This window comes from Oncorhynchus keta, unplaced genomic scaffold (assembly GCF_023373465.1).
Source record: "Oncorhynchus keta strain PuntledgeMale-10-30-2019 unplaced genomic scaffold, Oket_V2 Un_contig_10789_pilon_pilon, whole genome shotgun sequence".
Lineage (NCBI taxonomy): Eukaryota > Metazoa > Chordata > Actinopteri > Salmoniformes > Salmonidae > Oncorhynchus > Oncorhynchus keta.
In genome coordinates, this window is record NW_026277201.1 from 153,448 (window position 1) to 166,531 (window position 13,084).

The following is a 13,084-nucleotide window of genomic DNA, read 5'->3' on the forward strand; positions in this document are numbered from 1 at the left end:
GGCAAGTTGAGGATACCGTGAGACGAGCTCAAGCTATTGAACCGGACCCGAAAGGAAGTCCTGCCAATCGGTTGTTTGTCCCCAAGGCAGTGAGGACTCAGGTCCTTCTGTGGGGGCACTCCTCTCGCCTCACCTGTCACCCGGGCGTAGGTCGCACCTTGGAGTTCATCCAGCGTAAGTTCTGGTGGCCTACCATAAGAGAAGACGTTGCCACTTTCGTCAATGCTTGCCCCGTGTGCTGCCAGGGCAAATCTTCTCACCTCCGCCCGCAAGGACTCCTTCACCCTTTACCTGTTCCCCACAGACCCTGGTCCCATATCTCGTTGGACTTTATTACTGGCCTTCCTCCATCCCATGGCAATACTACTATCCTAGTCATAATCGACAGGTTTTCAAATGCGGCCAGGTTTCGTCCCTCTGACTAAGTTACCTTCTGCCAAGGAAACTGCTGAGTTGGTAATTAATCATGTGTTCCGAGTCTTCGGCATTCCTCAAGATATGGTTTCTGACAGAGGTCCCCAGTTCGCCTCAAGGTTTTGGAAGGCCTTCTGCCAACTCATGGGGGCTTCTGCCAGTCTATCTTCAGGGTACCATCCGGAGTCCAACGGCCAAACAGAGGATGAATCAAGAGCTGGAAACCACCCTCCGATGTATGACTCGTAACAACCCGTCCACATGGTCGTCCTTCATTGTTTGGGCCGAATACGCGCACAACACCTTGCGCTCCTCCTCCACTGGTATGTCCCCGCACGAGTGTCAGTTTGGCTATGCCCCTCCATTGTTCCCGGACCAGGAGGCAGAAGTCAGAGTGCCTTCAGCCTTGAAGTTCGTCAGACGCTGTCGGCTTATGTGGAGGAAGACCCGTCTTAATCTTATGCGTTCCTCACAGAGGTACCAACAACAAGCCAACAGACGTCGCCATCCCGGGCCTACCCTGCGCCCCGGAAAGAGAGTCTGGCTCTCCCCAAGAGACTTACCACTACGGGTGGAGTCTCGCAAGCTGTCCCAAAAATACATCGGTCCCTTTAAGGTTGCCAGGAGAGTTAACCCTGTTTCTTATCGCCTACACTTACCCAGATCCCTTAAGATTAATCCCACGTTTCACATTTCCTTATTAAAACCTGTTGTTTTTTCTCCCCTTGTCCCGGCAGACAGACCTCCCCCTGCACCTCGTGTCATTGGAGGCCAGCCGGCTTATACCGTCCATCGGATACTGGATTCCCGCCGGGTGCAGCGGTCCTGGCAGTATCTGGTGGACTGGGAAGGCTACGGTCCCGAGGAGCGCTCCTGGGTTCCTGCCAAAGACATACTGGACCCTGACCTCATTCGTCAGTTCAGGGCCCTCCACCCTGAGAGAGCTGGTAGGAACGTCAGGAGCCGTTCCTAGGGGGGGGATTCTGTCAGGATTTGCCCAGGGTTGTTCCGGTTTTTGGTCACTAGATGCCCCCATTGTGCCTTTTGACCTTTTGTTTTCCCTTGATCCCCATTATTATTTGCACCTGTGCCTCTTTTCCCCTGATTGTATTTAAACCCTTTGTTTTACTCAGTTCTTTGCTCTGTGTTTGTATGTTAGCACCCAGCCCTAGTACTCTGTGAGCTCTTGTTGATCCCGGTGGACTCTCTTGTGGAGTTCTGTTTTTTGTTCTTGTTTGTTTGTTTTTTGAGTATCTTTTGAGGCTTTTTGTGCTGTGCCTTCCACCTTGTGGATTTGACTTTTTGTCTTGGAGGATTGCCTTTGTTCTTGTGGAATTCCTTTTGAGGTTGTGGAGTTACATGTTTTCCTGAAGAACTTCACTTTTTACTTAATTAAATACACCGTCTCAAGTACTGCTGTGTCTGCCTCATCTTCTGGGTTTAATAAATTATGTGGAACTCAACTCAACGTATGCTGTGCTTTGGTCCGTTTCTACGAACGAACGTGATACTAAGAATGCATTGAGATATCGATCTGTCACACTCACGACAGTGTAAGACCGGGATAAACGTGAGCTGTAATGATAAAAAGTTAATAGTGGTAATAAGTAGTACAAACTGTCTATATCATCCCGTTTGTAAATGTATATTCTAACTGTATTGGTGTGTGCTAATTTGAGTGTCTTGAATTTGAGTGATAGACTCAACGTGAGGCACTAAATTTGTGTTGAATATTATTGATAGTTGGGGTTTTATTTGACCATGTTATTAGAATTCTAATGTTAAAGCACATCAATATATGGCTTTCTGGATGATACAATACAATTGACTTGAGCATGTTTTAGTATGTTTATAACTATGTACATATTTGTGATTCTTCAAATAGCCACCCTTTGCCTTGATGACAGCTTTGCAAACGTTTGGCATTCTCTCAACCAGCTTCACCTGGAATGATGTTCCAACAGTCTTGAAGCTATTCCCACATATGCTGAGCACTTGTTGACTGCTTTTCTTTCACTCTGACTCATCCCAAACCATCTCAATTTGGTTGAGGTCGGGGGATTATGGAGGCCAGGTCATCTGTTCAATGTGGAATTGTTATTCCATTTTGAAAATTTGAAAGAAAAGGCAGAATAAACTAAATAAAACGTTTGTTTATCAAAAAGAAAACAGATTTTGTTTTGTAACCCTGAATAATTTGTCTTTCAATTCACCAAACTGAGCTCTGTTTCAAATAATCCCTCTTTGAGAACAACTGTTCCAGATGCGATATGCGCATCACAACTCTTTTCATTTGGAAATATTTTCTGTTCTATTTATTCTGTTATATTACATGTTTTTTTACATATAAAATATCAAATAGGTGTGTCTTTGAAAATGGAGTCGCAAAAACTCTGAAAAAAAAAATCCACTTGGTTCATAGAACCGGGGTTACATCAGTAAGCTCTGGTAGCCGTTAGATGCGGCAGTAATAAAAATAGTGGTTTCTGTTTTCTTCCTACAAATATGACTAACTTTTGAACAGTTTAAGCAAAAAAATATTATGACCCCATCACTGAAAGATATGACTCCCAGGAATGTTCACATGCCACGCAGGATTCATTAGAACAGGTCAGGCACTAAATCCGCAACAAACACATTGACTGTTGTGGATAAAAGGCTGTGCGTGATGATGTAGTGCACATACAAATACCTTTTGCTGTTAAATTCCCATGTACCGAATAATAAATACTGTTAAATTAGTATAACATTTCTCACATTAAAATGTTATATATCGAGTGTACACACTGGTATTGGCATGTGAGCCAACAGCTCGCAGATACAGTGCAGGTATAGCCAACATTATGAAACTATTATGGACAAAAGAGCAAGATTGTTTTTGTCAGACAGCAGCCAAACATTGATGATCATGTCACCAGAATAAGGCCCTCGATATTTATTGGAAAGGAGCATCAAGCTCATCACCCTGCAGTTTCATCACCCTGTGAAGTTCATCATAATTTAGCCTAATAAACTGCATGCTTTCCAGACGAGTTGTAGTGGGACGACCATACAAAGTCATCGCGTGACTCCAAGTTAACAGTGGTGGAAAAGTACTCAAGTGAAAGTCAAGATACCTTAAAATATAAAATGACTCAAGAAAAAGTGAAAGTCACCCAGTAAAATACTACTTGAGTAAAAGTCTAAAAGTATTTGGTTTTAAATATACTTAAAGTATAAAAGTAAATGTAATTGCTAAAATATACTTAAGTGTCAAAGTAAAAGTATAATTTCAAATTCCTTATTTTAAGAAAACCAGACGGCACCATTTTCCTGTCTTTTTTAAATATTTTTTACGGATAGCCAGGGCCACACTCCAACACTCAGACATAATTTACAAAGGAAGCATGTGTGTTTAGTGAGTCCACCAGATCAGAGGTAGTAGGATGACCAGGGATGTTCTCTTGATAAGTACATGAACTGTTGTCCTGCTAAGCATTCAAAAGGTAATGAGTACTTTTGGGTGTCAGGGAAAATGAATGGAGTAAAAAGTACATTATTTTCTTTAGGAATGTAGTGAAGTAAAAGTAGTTACAATTGAAATAGTAAAGTAAAGTACAGATACCACCAAAAACTACTTAAGTAGTACTTTAAAGTATTTTTTACTTAGGTACCACTGCAAGTCAACTTTCATATCATGGTTATTATATCAATATTTGCACATAAAAGCGTTTCCACCAACATTACTCGCACAATTAGCTTCACTAACACAAAAACATTGCACCTTGTCTAGCGTATTTGTTTGGGTCGACATATGGAAAGGTTACTGATAAATGTTGTTTCCATTGAGCCTGACTTGACATTTTTTATTCGACATGTACTTTACTCACATATAAAGGTTGGGTGGAAACCTGGTTAATGATGATTTTATTTTCTACACACAGAATATCATATAAAATTATTGTCTATGACCTTGTGAACTTCCCAATACATTAATTTCAGTCACTTCAAACCATAATTCCTTTAGATTGAAGTACTGTCAGACTGATTTGTAATAGACTGTCATAGCCCCAATTGAAAAAGTTAACATTGGCTATTGATTACACCACTTTTAAAACATGGTAGAGTGGCAATTAAAAAAAATATCAAAACAGGGTCGCAGGCCCCAAAAAATTGGGAACCCCTATACTAGCATAAGCCCTATGTACGTATCACTGGAAACATAATGTATCTTTAAAATGACAGTCAATCTCAAAGCACTGTCCTGACTGCATGTCTCATCATTTTGTTTATCATTGACATTATTAATCATGTTATTTTCAAGCAAGTTTAATGCAGTAATCTTACCTGTGGTTGGACACAATTCTGGACCTTAACTTGTGCTTCTCAGTATTGAAGCAGGAGCTCTCAACCAGATCACAATGAGCTGTGGTTGTGTGGCCATAACAAGCTTTCTTTTCTTCCCCCCTCAAAGATGGGCAGCGTGTTTACTGCCCACACACAGGAGACTCTGGACATACATGGGGTGGACTGACTCTGATGGCCAGTACTATTGGGTGGGTGAAGGAGTTTCTCCAGGGATGCCTTGGGTACAAACAGCTCTTTCAGAGGGTCTGAATGTCCTCCCTCTCCACCCCCCCATCCTCCACAGCGCCGTGACAGTCCGGTATGTGTACGTTTCATCCACCAGCACCACACTGAGGCGTGTCAGCAGATAGAGACCTAGCCCAGCACAATCCACACACACTCATGAAATTATGCGATAGATTACCATGAATTACAGTACGACAATGATTCTCCTCACGTCTCCATACCGGTTAGGCTAGATGCTATATATGGTATTTGAATAAGTTCCTGTAGGTAGGGAAATGTAGGCCCATTTGTTTTACCCCCATATACCAGCTGGTAAGTGGTAACTTCAAGGTCTGACCAGAAACAAGGGCGTAGGAGCTTGGGGGGAAAGGGTAGACATGCCCCCTCCCCAATGTTAAAACCAGGTAAAATGGTTCCCCCCCCAATAATAAAAATAATAATCTGCAAGAATGTTATTTAGAAAAATGAATCTCCAGATTCGTTGAGGGACTTTTATTTTGAAAAGGCCTCCGCTGCTGGAATGTGTCACTTTCCCCGCCCCCACTGAATGCTTCATTGTCACTCTCAGTTGTTACAAGCAGTCTGGCAGTGTGTGTAGCACCACCATTATTACTCACTGCACCGGGTAAAGTAATTGTTGTTGGTAACAACAAAGTAAGTTTAAGTAAAACCTGTATGAATGAGAATAAACTTTGATATGTTAGAACGAACGTGAGCAACTAAAACTTTCTCTTGGCTAGTTGCTAGCTTCTTTGGGATAGAGGGCAGCATTTTCAAATCAAATCACATTAATTTATATAGCCCTTCGTACATCAGCTGATATCTCAAAGTGCTGTACAGAAACCCAGCCTAAAACCCCAAACATCAAGCAATGCAGGTGTAGACGCACGGTGGCTAGGAAAAACTCCATAGAAAGGCCAAAACCTAGGAAGAAATCTAGAGAGGAACCAGGCTATGAGGGGTGGCCAGTCCTCTTCTGGCTGTGTCGGGTGGAGATTATAACAGAACATGGCCAAGATGTTCAAATGTTCATAAATGACCAGCATGGTCAAACAATAATAATCACAGGCAGAACAGTTGAAACTGGAGCAGCAGCACGGCCAGGTGGACTGGGGACAGCAAGGAGTCATCATGCCCGGTAGTCCTGAGGCATGGTCCTAGGGCTCAGGTCCTCAGTGAGAGAGAAAGAAAGAGAGAAAGAGAGAATTAAAGAGAGCATACTTAAATTCACACAGGACACCGGATAGGACAGGAGAAGTACTCCAGATATAACAAACTGACCCTAGCCCCCGACACATACACTACTGCAGCATAAATACTAGAGGCTGAGACAGGAGGGGTCAGGAGACACTGTGGCCCCATCCGATGACACCCCCGGACAGGGTCAAACAGGAAGGATATAACCCCACCCACTTTGCCAAAGCACAGCCCCCACACCACTAGAGGGATATCTTCAACCACCAACTTACCATCCTGAGACAAGGCCGAGTATAGCTAACAAAGATCTCCACCACGGCACAACCCAGGGGGGGCGCCAACTCACTTTTGGATGAAAGCGTGCCCAGAGTAAACGGCCTCCTACTCAGTCCCAGATGCTAATATATGCATGTTATTATTAGTATCGGATAGAAAACACTCGGAAGTTTCTAAAACTGTTTGACTGATGTCTGTAAGTATAACATAACTAATTTCGCAGGTGAAAACCTGAGAAAAAAATCCAACCAGGAAGTGGGAAATCTGAGGTTTGTTGTTTGTTTTTGAACTCAGCCCCTATCAAATACACAGTGGGATATTGGTTATGTTGCACTACCTATGGTTTCCACTAGATGTCAACAGTCTTTAGAACGTTGTTTGAGGCTTCTACTATGAAGGGGGGCTGAAAGAGGGGAATGATGTATGCCAGCAGTCATGCGCTGGTCACGAGCATTTCACATGAGAGGTAGCTCTCGTTCCATTGCTTTTCTACAGACAATGGAATTCTCCGGTTGGAACATTATTGAACATTTATGATAAAAACATCCTAAAGATTGATTCTATACATAGTTTGATATGTTTTTACGACCAGTAATATAACTTTTGGGAATTTTCGTCCGACCTTTCCGCTGGACTTGCACGCGCGTTTGGATTTGTTTACCAAACGCCCTAACAAAAGGAGGTATATGGACATAAATGATGATTAACTTTATCGAACAAATCAAACATTTATTGTGGAACTGGGATTCCAGGGAGTGCATTCTCATGAAGATCATCTAAGGTAAGTGTATATTTATAATACTATTTCTGACTAATGTTGACTGCGCAACATGGCAGATATTTCTTTTGGCTGTTGGCTCTGAGCGCCGTACTCAGATTATTATGCTTTTTCCGTAAACAAATTTTGAAATCTGACACAGCGGTTGCATTAAGGAGAAGTTTATCTAAAGTTCTTGTATTTTAATCAACATTTATAATGAGTATTTCTGTGAATTGATGTGGCTCTCTGCAAAATCATCACATGTTTTGGAACTACTGAACATAACACGCCAATGTAAAATTAGATTTTTGGATAAAAATATGCACTTTATCGAACAAAACATACATGTATTGTGTAACATGAAGTCCTATGAGTGTCATCTTATGAAGATCATCAAAGGTTAGTGATTAATTGTATCTCTATTTGTGCTTTTTGTGACTCCTCTCTTTGGCTGGAAAAATGGCTGGGTTTTTCTGTGACTTGGTGGTGACCTAACAATCGTTTGTGGAGCTTTCGCTGTAAAGCATTTTTGAAATCAGACACTGTGGCTGGATTAACAAGAATTGTATCTTTAAAAAAGGGTGCCTAATACTTGTATGTTTGAGTAGTTTGATTTAGGAGATTTCAGTTGATTTGTATTTGGCACCCTGCAACTTCATTGGCTGTTTTATCCGCTAGCGGAACCCCGTTCCCAGACAGGCTAGTTGGCTTTACAGGTTTTATCTAACTAGCTAACGCTGGGTAGTTCTGGCTGTGTGAAAAACTAATAGTGAATGTTTTGACGCCAAGAATACTTGCTAGCATCAGAATTACTTGCACAATCACTGTCTTAGTCTTCATCATAGGGGCAGCAAGTTGGCAATGGATGTGCCTCCAGTCAAGAAGAGAGAAAATAAAATAGACAGTTTTTTCAAAGTAGTGTAAAGGACTTTGAAAGCTTAGATGTCTCTAAAAATGTATGACATTGATTTTATCTGTAGGGCTAAGGACTGTACGTAGGTTCTCTGCAACTGCCTGCACACCACCCCTGGCAAACTAGCTGTCTTTAAATTCATCACAGTTAAAATGTTTTTAATTTTTTGTATAATTTTTTTGTGTGGCGTGCATTTGCATTTGCTGGACGTTTATTATCTCACTTCTTTTTGCCAATAATTATACTTTTTTTTAAACTGGAGAAAATAATTGAAATTGCATGCATTGTTTTCGAAATTGCATTGGTATTCACTGCAATGTTGTAGTTCCCAAGGTATATCAGTCCTGATTAGCCAATGGGCTTTCATGATTTTGCAGGAGTTTCATATTATTAGTTCAGCGCAAGACAACCCCCACCTCGCCTCTCCCGCCAAATTCAAAACCAAGGCAGCACTGAAGATGAGAGATTCATTTTCACATGGCTAACAGCTAGTAAGCCTTCTAAATCAAATCAAATCAAATTTTATTTGTCACATACACATGGTTAGCAGATGTTAATGCGAGTGTAGCGAAATGCTTGTGCTTCTAGTTCCGACAATGCAGTGATAATCAACAAGTAATCTAACTAACAATTCCAAAACTACTGTCTTATACACAGTGTAAGGGGATAAGGAATATGTACATAAGGATATATGAATGAGTGATGGTACAGAGCAGCATACAGTAGATGGTATCGAGTACAGTATATACATATGAGATGAGTGTGTAGACAAAGTAAACAAAGTGGCATAGTTAAAGTGGCTAGTGATACATGTATTACATAAGGATGCAGTCGATGATGTAGAGTACAGTATATACATATGCATATGAGATGAATAATGTAGGGTAAGTAACTATTCTTTTGTTATTTAAAAAAGTTCAGGGAGCAAAATGTAATCGGCAAAGAAAAATAAGGCAGGTGTCCGCTCATTTATTGCCTCTTGGACAAAGGAATATGGGTTTGTTTTGCTGAAGGACTGGTCTGTTTGCACTCTCTGTTGTACAACTGTTGTTTGTCAGACATGAAGTGTACAGCATTATTTTGAAACGAGACATGAGAAAAACTTCAAGGATGAGGACAAGGCTGAAGGAATCAATAAGGCAGTGTCCAGGTATGATAAAAGCCGCAGAGGTTTTTATTTTATTTTATTTTATTTAACCTTTTTTTAACTAGGCAAGTGAGTTAAGAACAAATTCTTATTTACAATGACAGCCTACCCCGGACAAACCCTAACAACGCTGGGCCAATTGTGCGCCGCGCTATGGGACTCCCAATCACGGCCGATTGTGATACAGCTTGGAATTGAACCAGGGTCTGTAGTGACGCCTCTAGCACTGAGATGCAGTGCCGTAGACTGCTGCACCACTCAGGAGCCCACCCCTATAGGTGAGCTACAAAGTTGCACAGTGCATTGCTAAACATGGAAAACCATTTGCTGATGGGGAATATATGAAGGAGGCTTTCCTCAGTAGTTTGCAGGCCTTATTAGATGGATTGTCTAACAGACACAATCATCTCAAAGATAAAAGACATGCCTGTGTCTGCCAGAACTGTTGAAAGGTGCGTTACCGAGATGGTTGAAAATGTGAAGGAGCAGCAAACTGTAGTCAATACACAGCAGCAGACTATGACCGCACTGAAGTCTAACAAAACAGCCCCCACAATCTTTTTATCATCAATTTCTCTCAGCCAATCATCAGTCATTTGTGTAAGTGCTGTGCTTGTTGAATGTCCTTCCCTATAAGTATGCTGAAAGTTTGTCAATTTGTTTACTGTAAAATAGCATTGTATCTGGTCAAACACAATTTTTTCCAAAACGTAACTATGGGTTGGTAAAAGGCTGATTGGTCGGCTATTTGAGACAGTGAAGGGGACAATACTATTCTTAGGTAGTGGAATTAATTTTGCCTCCAGGCCTGAGGGCACACACTTTCTAGTATCCTTAAATATATGTTATGACATATAGGAGTGGCAATATCGTCCGCTATTATCCTCAGTAATTTTCCATCCAAGTTGTCAGACCCAGGTGGCTTGTCATTGTTGATAGACAACCATTTTTTCACCTCTTCCAAACTCACTTTACTGATTTCGAATGCTGATGACAATGCTTGTCTTTCATAATTTGGTCAGATATACTTGGATGTGTAGTGTCAGCATTTGTTGCTGGCATGCCTAAGTTTGCTAATCATGCCAATGTACAAAATAATTAAAGTAGTTGGCAATATCAGTTTGCCCATATATCAATTTAACTTTGCCCATATGTAAGTTCAAATTGGTTTGTAATCCTTTAAAAAAAAATCATTAGAAATTTGCATTTTTCAACAACATTAAATCTGGATCCCTGTAGCAAAATGTCAGTCGCTCCTACACCCCTGACTGGAACTAAAGGGGACTTGGTACTAGGGTTGTAATTAAAAGTAATTTTCTTATTAATTATTTTTTTTGTTTTACACTATGAGGTCAAAATAACACTGGAATTGTGGAAATGATGGTAATGCCCTTTTTGTGTAAGAGCTGTTTTTTTTTAATGCCTGGAATTTCAGCCTGTTAAAGTGGGATGGAACTTTTGGCCCACATCATGATATGATCTGATTAAAATAGACCAATAAATGACCATCTGGGTAAGAAGTTGTGCTCTAGACCATCCTATCAGCGAATCAGGGCTTTGCATGTAAATCTCCATATTTTTTTCCCTAAAGCCCACACGATCCAACTGAGCATTTCAATGGCCAAAGTAGGCTCAGGGAAATAAATGATACAGAATATATTTTGGAGTTATTTTCATCAAATAAACACTCATTTATTAGACATTGATGATTTTGAAAATGAAATTACAAACACTGCTTGGGGGCTTTAGTTATTCAAGGGAACCCACGTCTATTCATTAAAAACTTCTCCAAATGTAGGGTTCCCTAAATAGGGGACTTTGATATGCATTTTTTTATTCATTGTCGCCAAAGTGAGAACAGTAGCCCCTATCCATGAATACAGGGTGTTTCCTGAAAGCTGGGGATCTTAGATTTCTAGATAAACCATACAATCTTTGGTGCGACTTAGTACCATATATGGGCATACAACCATAAAAGGGCAAGCCACACTCACGAGCGCATTTCAAGATGGCTGAGACTGATAGTCTGTTGGTGTGGAGAAGCTAAAACTATACAGCTAAAATTATACAAATCTTGAACAACGTTGGTATGTGGTGAAAGTGTAGACTCCACAGATGATAAGGATATGTTATCTGTTGGCCTGTGACTTATCATTATCGATTCACGGCCCAGAGAGTCAATGAGTTCATGTTATATTTTGTTTTCACTAAACCACAACCATTTGACAAGGTAAGTTTCAATTTGCTCTGTGTTTAAACTAGAGCGACATGAATCGTTCGGTTCTTACGAACAAAAGTAGCCTATTGTCAATGTTCTCCAATGATGTATGGCTGAATTAGAACATCATATGTCCACTCAGTGACTACATCTTTGCACATCAACAGTGTGTTGTTTTTGTCATTTTTTTAAACCAGGTATTCTGAGAAAGAGGCTTTGAAGGAAATTATTAGTGAGTCAGACACAGATGGGCTCTCGAGTGGCGGAGTGGTCTAAAATGCTGCATCTCAGGGCAAGAGGCGTCACCACAGTACCTGGTTAGAATCCAGGCTGCATCACATCCGGCTGTGATTGGGAGTCCCATAGGGCGGCGCACAATTGGCCCAGCGTCGTCCGGGTTTGGCCGTCATTGTAAATAAGAATTTGTTTTTAACTTGCCTAGTTAAATACAGTTAAATAAATAAATTTAAAACATTTTGGGAGCGACCTATGACATGGGCAGAGAAAAATGTTTTCTAGAAGGATTGGATTCCAGAGAGAAATAGGATACGGCACGGGTCAAAATGATTGATTGATGACCATACGTCATGATGACGTGTACATGTCTGAATATGGGCCTCCGGCCCATCCCCTGTTCATGTGTTCACGTGTTAGAAGGTGTGTGTTATTTTATAGCTCTATGGTATGCTTTGAAGTAGGCCTGTTGCTTGATGTCTAGGGGGGCTGGTTGAACTGGGAAGGGTGGTGTTTGAGTGTTTGAACTTTTGGGACAGTGTATGTCCCCCCCCCACCCCCCAGTTTTTATCTCCCTTATGGTTGTTATCTATGAAGCAGGAATGTCCAGGGTTATGTATCTGGGGCCTAGGCTTTATAAATGTCCAGAACAAGCCATTTTTTAAGACCTGAATATTAAACATCTAAAATATGTCTACAAGGGGAATTATCGGAGTGCTCTGTAGCTCAAGTCATGAATCCAATGCCAAAAGCCTGGAGGATATTTTGCTTGAGGCTCCCGAATGTTTTAAAGGATTTGTGTGTACAAGCGAGGGACATATTTCGTACATATTCAACCCGGAGGAATCTACGGTTAAGATATTCACAGACAGCGTGTCCCAACCTTTTTATCGTGCAGAACCCGAGCCTTGTAACCCGAGCAATGAAAGCCCTGTAGACTTTCATTGTAAAAATGTGCAAAACAGTGCATTATAATCAACATATTTTAATCAATTATTTGGTGACGTGAATATATTTAGTATAGTTCTATCTAACAAGGATAACTTTTTATGAAATTCACTGAGGAGGATGATCCTCCCCTTCCTCCTCTGAGTATCTTCCACTGGTCTACTCTGACACTTCTATCTGCAAAGTTTAGTACTTGTGATTGAGCCCTCCTGAACACAACACAGATGAAATAAGTGATTATCAATGATTTGGTAGAGGCGATCTTGCCACTCCAATTAATAATAATTCCCTTTTGTCTTTTTTTCTTCTTCGCATTTATCTGCTTTCACAAATAACTGGTTCTCCAGGAGGCGCTGAAGGACTTGTCGAACATCGAGAACGTGTTCTTGGGCAGAACGGGGAAAA

At 41.0% G+C, this 13,084-nt stretch overlaps 1 protein-coding gene across 2 annotated transcripts in view; it reads right to left on the reverse strand.

The window, feature by feature from the left end:
- LOC118373312 (probable G-protein coupled receptor 160) overlaps positions 1-4,931 on the reverse strand; it is a 40,188-nt gene extending 35,257 nt beyond the window's left edge. For both annotated transcript variants that reach the window (XM_052500494.1, XM_035759418.2), the window contains exon 1: positions 4,741-4,931. The gene's annotated coding sequence lies outside the window, so the exon portion shown is untranslated. The remainder of the gene's footprint in view (positions 1-4,740) is intronic.
- Between the last annotated feature and the right edge of the window lie 8,153 nt (positions 4,932-13,084).